Below are 13,493 nucleotides of genomic sequence, written 5' to 3' on the forward strand. Positions count from 1 at the left end.
TGATAATAATCCTCACCATTTGGTATAGGTGAACACAGACCCAAACCCTTGGATCTTAAGAACAACGAAAAATCAATCAGGTTCTTAAAAGAATAATTTTAATTAAAGAAAAGGTAAAAGAATCACCTCTGTAAAATCAGAATGGAAAATACCTTACAGGGTAATCAGATTCAAAACACAGACAATCCCTCTAGGCAAAACCTTAAGTTACAAAAAGACACAAAATCAGGAATATACATTCCCTCCAGCACAGCTTATTTTACTGGCCATTAAACAAAAGGAAATCTAACGCATTTTCTAGCTAGATTACTTACTAACTTAACAGGAGTTGGAAGGCTTGCATTTCTGATCTGTTCCTGGCAAAAGCATCGCACAGACAGACAGAACCTTTTGTCCCCTCCACCCCCTCCAGATTTGAAAGTATCTTGTCCCCTCATTGGTCATTTTGGGTCAGGTGGAGGCAAGGTTACCTTAGCTTCTTAACCCTTTACAGGTGAAAGGGTTTTGCCTCTGGCCAGGAGGGATTTTATAGCACTGTATACAGAAAGGTGGTTACCCTTCCCTTTATATTTATGACACCCCCAAACTCCTTCCCAGAGCCTGCACTGCCTCCCTCTGCACCCCCTCCCATCCCCAAACTCCCTCCCAGAGGCTGTAGCCCCAGCCCAGATCCTGCACCCCTCACCCCCTCCTGCACCCCCAGCCCCTGCCCCAGCCCAGAGCCTGCACCCAGCACCCAAACTCCATCCCATATCCTGCACCCCAAACCCTCTCCCTCACCCAAATTCCCTCCCAGAGTCCAACCTCTCACCCTTTCTGCACCCAAACTCCCTCCCAGAGCCTGCACCCCTCCTACACCCCAATCCCCTGCCCCAGCCCAGGGCCTGCACCCCAGACCTCCTTCCCGCACCCAAACTCCCTCCCAGAGCCTTAGGCAGGTGTGGGGGGTGGAGTTTGTGGGGGGCAGGCTCTGGGCATTCTGGGCACCACCAAAATTTCTACAGACCTGCCACCCCTGGGTGGGTGAGATTCTTTGGCCTGAGACGTGCCCAGGATAATCATGATGGTCCCTTTTGACCTTAAAGTCTGTGAAATTTGTTCACAGGACTGGGAAGTAATTCAACTAGACTGACAATATTCTCAGCTAGCAGATGGAGTTCCTAGGCAAAGGGAGATGCAAACCAGAAAACAGCCCCACCGTACCCGCACCAGAAAACCCTGCCCCTGTGCCTGCCTAACAACGGTGACACATATAGGGAATGAAAGAGACACATCACAACTTTATTTCATTCAGCCCCACATCTGTCCACTGCATGGGTGTCCATGACACCTATAACACAGGCAGGCAGGCAGGCATATTAGCCTTGTGTCCGACCATCTTCACAGTATTTTACCACAGGGGCCGCGTGAGATTTGTGCCGAAAGCTACGAAGTAGCTGATTGTCATGGTTATTGTGAGATGTTTGTATGTGAAACAAGTTAAGAGCTATGTAACATGTAGGATATTCTGTTCCTCATCTATTGGGAGGGAAACCTGAGGAGGGAGAGTTGAGAGCTGACCCAATCAACATAAGAACAATGAACATCCTCAGAGACAACCTAAGTTTACTGTTTGGACTAGATGCAGACTGGAGATTTACAAAGACAAACAAACCCCAGCAGAGTTCTCAGAAGAGGGGGCCCCCTGGGCTAAGAGACAGTCGCTTGTGACTGCATAAGAGGAGAAGAAATAGCCCAAATGGTTATCCATTACAGAGGAGTGACTGCCAGTGGGGGTGTCTCATGAACAGTGGATCCCAGCTCTCTAAACTGGACAAGAGCTGCAAGAACTAACCAGGGGGTGAGAAATGCCTTATTCGACTTGTTAATAAGTACAGGCCATAGAGAGCATTTTATGCTTTTCTTTTACCTCTAACCTTAGGTCTCCAAATCCTTTTACTTGAATCTTTATCTCAAGCTCCTGCTGTGTCTACACTGCCACATTCAGTGCTAAAACTTTAGTCATTCAGGGGTGTGAAAAAACACCCCCCAAGCGACAAAAGTTTTAGCACTGAAAAGCACCAATATAGACTACCACCACTCGTTCGGGGTGGTTATTTTTTAATCGCTGGGAGAGCTCTCCCGCACTGACAAAGTGTGACTACATAGCCCACGTCACAGCGCAGCCACGCTATAATGTGGGCAATTCGGTTTTACTATAAACCCACCTAAGGTCATGTCTACACTGGCAGAGTTACAGCACTGGGAGTCACAGCGCTACTGAGAGGGCGCTGAAGGGAAACACTGTGTGTTCACACTATCAGCTGCCTGCGCAATAGCATGTTCACACTTGTGGCACTTGCAGCGCTATTCGGAGTGTTGCACTCTGGGCAGCTATCCCACCGAGCCCCTCTTTCTCTTCTGCCACTAAGAGTTGTGGGAAGAGGGAGGGAGTCGTGGGACATCCTGGGTCCTGTCCCAATGTCCTGTGATGCATTGCTTCGCATCCCAGAAATCCCTGTGCTTCTGTCCGCATTTGGCGCCATCTTTCAATGGTTTGTGTCCTGCGCGCCCTGCCCTGCCTCTTCAGGCTGCAGGAACGGATCCCGAGCTGTTGACCAGAATGCTGCTCGCTCTGACTAACATCACAGGTGGCAGTGGAGTTATTCCTTAAACTTCAAAGGCAAGAGGAGTGAGACATTGATCTTGCCACGCGTACTAGCTATAACACGAGATTGCTTGTGGCATTCACGGAGGTGCTGACCACAGTGGAACACGGCTTTTGGGCTCAGGAAACAAGCACTGAGTGGTGGGATCACATCATGATGCACATCTGGGATGACAAGAAGTGGCTGCAGAACTTTCGGATGAGGAAAGCCACAATCTTGGAACTGTGTGATGAGCTCGCCCCAGCCCTGCGGCGCAAGGACACGAGAATGAGAGCTGCCCTGCCGTTGGAGAAGCGTGTGGCGATTGCATCATGGAAGCTGGCTACTCCAGACTTCTACAGATCGGTCACTAACCAGTTCGGAGTGGGAAAGTCGACTGTTGGACTCGCTTTAATGGAAGTCTGCAGGGCCATTAATTGCATCCTGCTCCAAAAGACTGTGACTCTGGGCAATGTGTGTGACATTGTGGATGGCTTTGCACAAATGGGCTTCCCTAACTGCAGAGGGGTGATAGATGGCACACATATTCCAATTCTGGCACCAGACCACCTCGCCACTAATTGCAAGGGGTACTCAATGGTTCTCCAGGTGCTTGTGGATCACCATGGGCGTTTCACAGACATTAACGCAGGCTGGTCTGGAAAGGTGCATGATGCATGCATCTTTTGAAACACTGGCCTGTTCAGGAAGCTGCAAGCAGGGATTTTCTTCCCGGAACAGAAGATTACTATAGGAGAAGTCAAAATGTCCATTGTGATCCTGTGATCCGCCTACCCTTTAATGCCGTGGCTTATGAAGCCATACACAGGGCAACTTGACAGCAGCAAGGAGCAGTTCAACAACAGGCTGAACAAGTGCAGAATGACTGTTGCATGTACTTTTGGCCGTTTAAAGGCCTGCTGGCGATGCCTTGATGGGAAGCTGGACCTGGTCGATGACAATATTCCTATGCTTATAGCCGTGTGCTGTACACTCCATAATATTTGTGAAGGGAAGGGTGAAAGCTTCACTCAGGGCTGCACCGCAGAGGCTCAGTGTCTGGAGGCTGAGTTTGAACAGCCAGAGACCAGGGCTATTAGAGGGACGTAGCGCGGGACCATAAGGATCAGGGATGCCTTGAGGCAGGAATTTTAAACTGAAGGCCATGAATATTTGTTGCTATGCTCAGGAGTGCAGTGCTTGTAATGCTAGGAGGTGATTGATGCAGACAGTGCAATATGAATGCTTAACAATTGTCTGTTGCTTTTCAGGGCTCTGTTTGCTTTCAATTAATAGAATAAAGATTGCTTTCAAACCAGCACAATTCTTTTATTAAAAAACAACAACCAGAGGAGAGAGTCTGCTTTGCACTCCATAATGTTTAAGAGCCACTCTGGCTTCATTCTGGTGTGCCATGTTCTCCTTTTGGTCCCTCTTCTCGCTGTCCCACTGATAAAGAGGGAGGCTGGGCTCCCAAGGTCTTCTCTGTGAAGTTTAAACGCAACATTTTACAGAAGCAGTATTGTTTGCAACACACAGAACACTGATTCAGTGATTTAAAACACAGCCAGTACTCAGACACCTGTCACTAACTGGCTGAACCCACATGAGCCACAAGCCCCCCAAAATGGTGAGTAGCCACAGAGGCAGGGTAAATCAGTCTTCCCGAACCCTGCTGTACACTGGGCATGTGGCTCTTGGGGAGAGCCAGCACTGTAGGGGGCCTGATAATCATTCCTGTCCCCACACTTTCCACAGGATGTGATCATTATGGAAGATCTCGCTGCTGAGGGTGAGCAGGAATCAAGGGAGGGTCTTCTCCAAGCCTGCAGCTTCCGCCCTGGCTCCTGTGTGGCTCACCTGTGTGCACCAATGATTCCTCCCATGCCTCCGTGATGGCACAGTGGTGCGGGAAAGTTATTGTTAATGGGGCAAGAAACAAAGCTGCTCTGCCAAAGAATCTGCAGCAGTGGATTGCCCAGTATCTCCATGACAGTTTCCTGGAGATCTGAGGCAGATTCCCGCGAAGTGAGGGAGTCAATCAACAGCCTGTTCCGCTGCTCAGACTCGGCATGCGGTGGGACACAAGCCTGCTTTCTGCAACCCTCCTGCCCCCAACAACTTGCTTCAGCAATTCCCCAAATCAAATCCACTTATTGGCGCCTCCTCCCCTGTTTGCACTTTGCCAACATCCGACAGCTGTGACTGGCTAGCCTCCTCCGGGGTAGAAAAGAGGTCCTAGCTGAATGCATCTCTGACCTCCGAGTCATCCTCTGCCTCTGGGTCCCCCTCCCCCTCCACATCCTCGTCCAAGTTTTGCTCCTCCTGGCTCAGTCCACTCTCAACTGGCACGCAAGCCACAAAGTATCCACAGTGGTCTTTGCAGTGGAGGTAGGGTTGCCGCTGAGTATCACGTCCAGCTCTTTGTAGAATCAGCAGCTCATGGGTGCAGCACCGGAGTGGCAATTTGCCTTGTGGTAAGCGTTCCGCAGCTCCTTCACTTTGACCCTGCACTGCAATGTGTCCTGGTCATGGCCCCTTTCTGTCATGCATCGTGAAATCTGTCCGTAGGTATCATAATTCCTATGGCTGGAGCGCAGCTGGGACTGGACAGCCTCCTCTCCCCAAATGCCGATGAGGTCCAGCTGCTCAGCATTGCTCCAAGCGGGGGATCGCCTGGTGTGTGGAGCAGGCATGGCCACCTGGAAGGATGTGCTGAGACCACTGCATGCATCACTGAGCAAACAAGAAGGGGACTTTCAAAATTCCAAAGGAATGTATGGGGTGGGGATGATGGTTGGTCACCTGAGGGCAGGGCAGTAGAGTTCAAGCCAATTACCGGAGAGGCGAGAACAGGCATTGTGGGACACCTCCCGGAGGCCAATCACAGCGCTGTAATCAACCAGGGTGTCTACACTGAGCTGCACACCTCTTGTCAGGGTGGTTTTTTTTTACAGCGCTGCAACTGTGAGGTGTGAGGGTTTTTTTTAGGAGTGGTGGGTGAAATTCTGTGGCCTGCATTGTGCAGGAGGTCAGACTAGATGATCATAATGGTCCCTTCTGACCTAAATATCTATGAATCTATGAATCTATGAACTGCACAGTTTCTGCGCACTAAGTGCCTTGGCAGCGTGTGCACCTCGGGAATCACAGCGCAGACAGTGGCTTTACTGCGCAGAAACTTGCCAGTGTAGACAGGGCCTAAGTGTCGTGCTGTCATAAATATAAAGGGAAGGGTAAACACCTTTAAAATCCCTCCTGGCCAGAGGAAAAGCCCTTTCACCTGTAAAGGGTTAAGAAGCTAGGATAACCTCGCTGGCATCTGACCACAATGACCAATGAGGAGACAAGAAACTTTCAAAGCTGGAGGAGGGGAGAAACAAAGGGTCTGGGTCTGTCTGTGTGATGCTTTTGCCGGGGACAGAACAGGAATGGAGTCTTAGAACTTAGTAAGTAATCTAGCTAGAGATGTGTTAGATTCTGTTTGTTTAAATGGCTGAGAAAATAAGCTGTGCTGAATGGAATGGATATTCCTGTTTTTGTGTCTTTTTGTAACTTAAGGTTTTGCCTAGGGGGATTCTCTATGTTTTGAATCTAATTACCCTGTAAGGTATTTACCATCCTGATTTTACAGAGGTGATTCTTTTTACTTTTTCTTCTATTAAAATTCTTCTTTTAAAAAACTGAATGCTTTTTTCATTGTTCTTAAGATCCAAGGGTTTGGGTCTGTGGTCACCTATGCAAATTGATGAGGATTTTTATCAAATCTTCCCCAGAAAAAAGGGGGTAAGATTTGGGAGGATTTGGTGGGGAAAGACGTTTCCAAACGAACTCTTTCCTAATAATAATAATACCAGTGTTAGACGTTTGGTGGTGGCAGCGAAAGTCCAAGGGCAAAGGGTAAAATAGTTTGTACCTTGGGGAAGTTTTAACCTAAGCTGGTAAAAGTAAGCTTAGGAGGTTTTCATGCAGGTCCCCACATCTGTACCCAAGCGTTCAGAGTGGGGAAGGAACCTTGACATGTGCTATGGAGAGCGTTGGAATGAGGGGAAACAAGTGAATTGATGCAGTGGCTCAGTGGACAGCAGGTGTCCAGAAGACAGAGGCCTGGGTGCTTGGAGTGTAACCACATGAAGTGTGTACATTGCTAGCCTGCAAAGGCAAACTGTGGTGGCTTGAAGCTGAGCACCTCTGTGGCCAGTAGCTGGTGGCATGGGAGAGTTTCCCCTGCAGGGGCATAGACAGGGCTCTCTTGCTGTAAGCAGCTGGTAATAATTCACTCCAGACACCTCCGGTAACCCCCAAAACAATGTCACAACACTACACTGTGTTTATCCAACTGCCAGACTGGATTCTTTTCCAACCCCCACTTGCCACAGCTTGTGCAACATGGCTCAATGTGGGGGAGAGGCCAGACAGCAGGGAAAGGGACAGTAACAATTTTTTAATCTTCCAAGGGAGAAAGGACAGATGAGACTAACTTTTCCTCAGAACTGAATGTTCCCTTCCCCTTCCCCCTTCCCCTCTTCCTGGACCTAAATTCCTCTTCTCTCCCCCTCCCATCCCTCCTCTCCTCTCAGTAAGATCGCTGGGGTGGGGAGAGGGAAAGAATCACTGAATTGTATAACCTTCCAAGGAACAAGAGACAGCTATTACTAACTTTAGACAAAACTATAAAAAACTTTTCTTCAGCTGTGCCATTCCCAGCTGGGGCCTTTCTAAACCCCTCCCCTCCCTTCCTCCAGTCTGCATGGCCATGGGACCATCACTGCCAGCCGGACAATAAATGCAAACAGAGGGGCAGAGATTGCTTGGTGATCTGTTTTATAGCCTCTGCCAGATGCATAATAGTGGCTCATCAGAAATTAATAAAAAACATTGATTTATAGCCATGCCTTGCTCAGAAGCCATTTAAGGGCTGAAATGGAGCAGGGGCTGGCTGCAAACCAGGGATGTGGCACTGGAGGAGTGAGATTGTCAGGTAGGGTGGGGTTTCATTGTAATTTACCATCCTGGAGTTCCGGTTCCTGCTGAGGCTCAGGGTCCTCGGGTTTGTCAAGGAGGCTTCTGCAACCACTGCTCTGGGCAGAGGTGCAGAATTACATGCTTCTCATTCTCTGGGTCTTCTGGGGCATCCTCCATGGTCCCTGCTGCATCCTCACACTGGTCTTCATTGGCCTCCCATTGGACAATCAGGCCAGTCGGGTTGAGGAGGAGGATATGAACCACTCCAGGCTCTATGCTGGGAGCACTTGGCAGCACCCAATCCAGCTCACCACAGAATGGGCATGTACAACGAGCCCTCCTGGAGCAACTGTTTGAGTCTTTGGCCTTCTTGTGCAGGAGCCTCAAGTGCTTGATGCATTTCCAGCATTGGATTGGAGTCTGCTCCAAGCTTGCCTGCTCCAGCTTCCATGACATTTCCCAATAGAGGTGAATGGTCCTGTGACCCCAGGCAAAGTCCTGGAGAACAGTTTACCCAGCCACACACTGATCAGCACCTGGCTGTGGTCAGTGGGCCAAGCAGCTGGCCTGCCTCATCTGGCTCCTGCAGCAGCCTCACATCTTAAACTGGGGGAAATGGCCAAAGAGAGCAAATAGATCAGGTTCTGCCCTTCGTAGTGTAACTCCCAAGGAGCTCACCTAGTTTCTGGGGCTTTGTGTGGGTGTAACTCAGGGAGGGGCGCTGTCCCTGGGATGAAGGGGCCAAGGGCAGACTCAGAGTCTGCTGGGCAGCCAAGCTCCCCTCACCCCCCATACCACCTCCACCTCCTCCCCCTCCCCTGAACAGGCCGCGTCCTCACTCCTCCACCTACCTCCCAAGCGTATCCCGCCCAGCCGCCGCCAAACAGCTGTTTGGCAGCATTAGCACGCTCTGGGAGGGAATGGGGGAGGAGCGGGAACCTGGCATGCTTGGGGGAGGAAGTGGGGAACAGGCAGGGCCGGGGCAGGGATTTGTTGAAGGAGTTGGAATAGGGTCAGGGAGGAGGTGGAGTTGGGGCAGGGACTTTGGGGAAGTGGTGGAGTGGGGACGGGGCTGGGGCAGAGGTGGGCATCAAGCACCCACTGGAAAGAGGGGAAGTCAGCACCTATGCTTAGGACGGAAGAATCCCACGCACTGCTACAGGCTGTGGACCAACTGGCTAAGCGGCAGTTCTGTAGAAAAGCACCTGGGGATTACAGTGGATAAGAAGCTGGATATGAGTCAGCAGTGTGCCCTGGTTGCCAAGAAGGCTAATGGCATATTGGGCTGTATTAGTAGGAGCATTGCCAGCAAATTGAGGGAAGTGATTATTCCCCTCTATTTGGCACTGGTGAGGCCACATCCGGAGTATTGCGTCCAGTTTTGGGCCCCCCACTACAGAAAGGATGTGGACAAATTGGAGAGAGTCCAGTGGAGGGCAACGAAAATTATTAGGGGGCTGGAGCACATGATTTATGAGGAGAGGCGGAGGGAACTGGGCTTATTTAATCTGCAGAAGAGAAGAGTGAGGGGGGATTTGATAGCAGCCTTCAACTACCTGAAGGGGCTTCCAAAGAGGATGGAACTGAGCTGTTCTCAGTGGTGGCAGATGACAGAACAAGAAGCAATGGTCTCAAGTTGTAGTGGGGGAGGTCTAGCTTGGATATTAGGAAAAACTATTTCACTAGGAGGGTGGTGACGCACTGGAATGGGTTATCTAAGGAGGTGGTGGAATCTCCATCCTTAGAGGTTTTTAAAGCCCTGAGGTATCTTCCAATCCTAATCTTCTATGATCTAGGAGAGACACTGTTCAGAGAATCAGGGTCCCCTTGGCATGGGGAGGATCGCAGGGCACCCGTTCCAGGGAGGGGCAGTGCCTGAGAGAAAGGAGGGGACAGAGTCTAATGACTGACAAGGGAAAGCCTGAGAAGAAGAGCTAGTCTGACCAATAGGGAGTGAGATGCCTGCCTTGGGAGCTCCGGAGAGGGGAGAAGTCAGTCTGGAGGAGCTGGAGCCAGGCCCAGAAAGCGCATGGACAGAGCTGGCTGTGGGGGCTGGTGAGGCCCAGGCTTGCCTGCAGGGTCCCCCTGGGAACCAGCCTCTGGGGCCCGGCAGCAACATCCCTCAGCTTGGACGCTTCCCTCTCCAAGATGACTCCCAGTTTGTGAAGCTTTGTTGGGAAAACTTCCCCTGCCCAGCCCGGCTGGGTTAGCCCTGCAGCTCCCTAGGCGAGACCAGTCACCACATGGCGAGCTCTGCTCTGGCTGCGAGTGTCTGAGCGCTGGGGTAGGAGACTAATGCTAGGATTTTAGTAGAGTTTTGTAACCTGCACCCTGAGCCCTGCACCGCTTTGTGGGGAGGGGAAATCCTGGCACCAGAAGCAGCCTGACTCCTGCCAGCAGAGATCAGCCCCTCTGCAGTGACTGAGGAGCCCAGAGCCATCTCTGAACCTGAGGATCAGTCGCTGAGTTGTGACTCACCATCCTTCAGCTAGATAGTCCGAGAGATTGTTCGGGAGCCCCCCACACCTTGAACTTTGTCCTCAAGCCAGGGGTGCAGGTTTGGGGATTTTGTTACCTGCTGCTTATTAAACTTGTGGAGGGACTGACCACCTTATCCCCCGTTTGAGTCTATTGTGCTGTACTGAACCCTGTCAGCCATATCGTTAACTGCTGCACATGTAAGGGGACTGTTGGCCCCTTACTAAAACTCAGTGGAGGTGTTTTGTTTGGCTAGCTCCCAGTACCAAAAGAAAGGGGAAGGGTCGATGGGAAACCAGGACCCTGAGACTGACAGTCCCCAGGAACAATGGGGAGAGGCCAATGCTCTGGGTCAGCCTGATTGACAGGGTGGGCAGGCTAATGAGGGAGTCAGGAGGTCGGGGAGGGGGGCGTGTCCCATCCTCGGTAGAAGCTGGAATTGCCTGGGTCAGACAAAGTGGGGCCAAGCTAAGGAGACAGCAGGGGTCTGGAGCTGAGCTGGGGGGCAGGGCCGTGCCAGCCAGAGAGAGCCAGAGAAGCAGCCTAGGGAGCAGGTCAGTGCTGGGAGCAGAGTTAGAGGCAGCCCAGAGAGCAGACCTGTGCTGGGAGCAGAGCTGCAGCAACCAGAGCCAGAGGGGCCAGAAAAGAAGCCCAGGGAGCTGGGGGCAGAGCAGCAGCCATGCTGAGCCAGAATGGAGCTGGAGCTGAGGCACAGTGGCGTGGGCCCAGCACAGGGAAACGCCCCAGCCAAGACGTCTGGCAGGCCAGACATGGAGGGGGATCGTAACCCCGACACGGGGGGCTGATGTTGGGAAGAAGTCACTCCATGCCACCTAGAACCTGAGGGCATGTGGCCACCGCCAGAGCAAGTGTTCAACTCGCAGCATCCCTGCAGCACAGCCAGGGCCTGAGAAGGAGGCCTGGGACTTGTGAGGAACAGACTGAACTTCCCTTACATTCCAGAGACGCTGGTTGTGATGTCCCCATGCTGCAAAGCAGGGTTATGTGTTTTCCTTTAACCTTTCCCATTTTTTCCTTTTTTTAATTGATTGTTGTTTTATAAATTGTATTTGCTTTGAATTGTCCGTAATGATCAGTGGGTCAGGGAAGTGTCCAGTGCAGAGAGAGCACCCTGGTGTGGCGACACCCTAGCCCAGCCTTGTTGGGGTTACGAGGACTCTGCCACACAGGAGAGTGGAAGGGGAGCCCTTGAGGTCAGGCAGGCCTCTGGGCAAAGGAAGTGGGAGTGAGGACTCAGATCCTTTCGCTAGCCCATTTCACCAGGGTAGTGTATAAGCCAGAAGAGTTCCCCACAATAGCGGGACCATTCCCCCGCTTACACACAAAAGATTCATGGCCACAGACCATCAAAGGGCCCCCTACAAAGTGAATGTACCAGCAGGACACTAATGGTATGTTTGCTATATCAGGTCATGTGACTGGGGAACTTCACAGGTATTATCAGCATGGGCACCGGTAACCCTGAGAGTAGTGTTTTACCCAGTTATAATTATCTCCTGTTTAATATAATGACTGCGTTTAATATATTGTGTGTGTCGGTTATTTCTTGGGAGTCTCCAACTATCCAGCAAGTTAAGTGGGGGTTACCCTATGGTCAGAATTTTCCTCCCCAGCTGCCCTGGTGACACTGCCAGGAAGGAGCAAGGGGGGTGGAGGTACCGCCACATAAATTCATATGGGAGGAAAATAAGGAAGTTACACCTTGCGGAGAGGGAGGCAGGATCCAGAAGAACCCGTAAGGAGATTGGCGCTAAAGGAGGTAATTCAGTGGATAGCGGGTGCTACAATGGCCATCCAGTCCCTCATTCAGGTGTGTCCCTAGGAGCCTCAACACATACGGGAGTCCTACCAAGTGACTCCATTGCTAGGCAACCTCTCCCCTGCTAAGCAAGGGTCCTTTGGGAAGAGACCAGAAGGGACCTTTTTTCTGGAGTGATTACATTCCAGTGGTCAGACACTTAAGCTAACACCCCTCCATCACTAACCCTTTGCCACCCACCTCTGGATTCCAGTCCAACAGGGAGGCACACAGACAATGCAGAAGGCAAAGGGGCTGCACATTTGAAATGGAGGTTGCATCTTAGTAAAGATACATACAGAGAACTCATAATCTCATCCAAGATTCATGGATTGTCCAAGCAGATTTCCCAAGCATTCACATGTGGCCACAAGGAACTGTACAAGGTGCTCTCCTGTGCCCTTCACAAGCCCATGCAGTCTTTGGCCCTGTGGTGTCTTACCCCTTGAGCCCAGCCATCACTAACTATGCAACACAAAAGGACAGTGATATGAAATGCCTGCCTTGCTTTGTGATTGTTCCATCCCAGGTGTCAAGATCCCAACAAGGGCAGTCAGGGCCAAAGGTCGGACTAGGGGCAAACCTGATTCTGGGAGTAGCAGAGGAGTTCATAATCAGGCTTGATGCCAAGGTCCAAGTCAGATTTCATGGTCTGGGTCAGGAGGCAAAGTCAAAGCCAGGAGTTCAAGAGCAGGCATAGTCATGGCTGCTACAGGATAGTCACACAATTGCCCAGACACTTCCTGGAATACTTCTGGGATTTATATAGGGAGGGGAGCCAATCAGGAGCCAGGAGGCTGCTACCTGTAAGACCCCTTGAAGCGGGACTTCCCCTGGTTAGTGTCCACAGCAGATCATAAGCAGTGGAGCACAAACAGCTCCTTCTGGATGGCAGCCTGGTGATGTCAGATGTCTAGCAGCTCTGCAGGCCTGGGTTCTAGACCTGCAGGGCCTTACATTACACCCTTCCCCAGGAGTGCCCCCTGCCAGCCTGGGTTTGTTTGGATGGATTGCATAGAAGGCTACCATGAGATTAGGTGCATAGACTTGGGACACAGGCTCCCATGTTTACTCTTCGTAGCCCTCCCAGTCAATGAGGTACAAGAGGGAGTCACATCTGATTTTTGAGTCCAGTATCTCATGGACCTCATACTCATCCTTGGATCCACACCAGAAGAGGCAGTGGTTGAGCCCAGTGAGTGAAGGTGCCATTGATGTAGGGTTTTAGCAAGGGTACGTGAAACACTGGGTGTATTTTGAGAGATCTGGTTAACCAAAGCTTTCTGGTCACTGGGTTGATTACCGAGCTGATGGAATACGGCCAAGGTATAAGTAGTCCAGTTTACAATACGGGCAGTTGGTGTAAAGGTTTTGGGCTGAAAGCCACACTTTTTGCCAGATGGTGAATGCCAGGCCTTCCTGGCACCAGCAGTTGGCACACCATGCGTAGTCCTCCTTATCCTTGTCCAAATGGGGCTTGAGTTCTTCTTGGACTTCGTGGATCTGCTGCTCCCAATTAGCAGCCATGGGATTGGTGGAGATGACAAGTATGGCTGGGTGGAAGCCACAGGTTTCATAGAACAGACTGCCCAGTGAGGATGTGG

This window comes from Lepidochelys olivacea, assembly GCF_965140295.1.
Source record: "Lepidochelys olivacea isolate rLepOli2 genome assembly, chromosome: 9".
In the NCBI taxonomy this organism is placed as follows: Eukaryota; Metazoa; Chordata; order Testudines; family Cheloniidae; genus Lepidochelys; species Lepidochelys olivacea.